Consider the following 899-nt stretch of genomic DNA (forward strand, 5'->3'; position numbering starts at 1 on the left):
CACGCATATTCCTACGCTAGATACATCATTTAAGTGTAATTTAGTGTTCATTTATTATCTTTCTTAAAGTTTCAGCAATTAGTTTATTTCACAAGCATCATGACCAAGATCAATAACAAGAAAACAAAACAAAAAATCACGAAAACCTAACAAACAAAATTAACAATTAATATCACATTGCGTATCTATTACCGTAACAACAACAAAAACAACAACAGCAACAGCAACAACAACAATAGAACTAGTTACAGGAAAAAAAAACTAAATACATATATATATATATATATATAAATATATGGTGGCAAAGTAGTAACCGAAGAAAGTGTGTAGGAAAAGGAAAAGATAGTGAGAGAAGCAGGTAGACGGAGGGAGCAAGAAATAGTGGGAGAAAGAGGAAGAGCGAGAAAGGGGGAGAGATACATGAAGCCGAATAGAGGGCGGGAGAGAGGGAGAGTGAACGGGAGGCTACTATATTTACAACGTTAAAGAGATATTAAAGTTTAAAACAGACAACGATACATGGGAAGAAACATTGAGAAGAGAAAACATAATACAGCGAAATATAACAGAAAAAGAGAGAGAGAGACAATTATACTTTCTTATACACACAACATATATATATATATATATTTATACAGAAACGATATATGTAGATAGAGAAACAATAGCGACAACTATACATATATATATATATATATAGGTATATAGATTATATAAATTTACTTATTTATTTGTTTGTCCATTTATTTATTTAAATATTTATTTATTTACACACCCAAAGTGTTTATATATAAAGCTGTATCAAAGATCAACAACTTCAGTGCCTGGAACTCCAACAGAAGGTAAACATCCTTTTTTTTTGAAATGCTTGTTTATTCTTTTTAATTTTTCCCGCTCAT

General features: G+C 30.1%; 1 protein-coding gene across 1 annotated transcript in view; it reads left to right on the top strand.

Moving 5' to 3' along the window:
* Nucleotides 1–497: 497 nt before the first annotated feature.
* Nucleotides 498–899, top strand: part of LOC115209816 (FMRFamide neuropeptides-like) — a 58436-nt gene continuing 58034 nt past the window's right edge. The window contains exon 1 of the mRNA XM_029778371.2: nt 498–842. The gene's annotated coding sequence lies outside the window, so the exon portion shown is untranslated. The remainder of the gene's footprint in view (nt 843–899) is intronic.

This window comes from Octopus sinensis, linkage group LG3 (genome assembly GCF_006345805.1).
Source record: "Octopus sinensis linkage group LG3, ASM634580v1, whole genome shotgun sequence".
NCBI classification, from domain to species: Eukaryota; Metazoa; Mollusca; class Cephalopoda; order Octopoda; family Octopodidae; genus Octopus; species Octopus sinensis.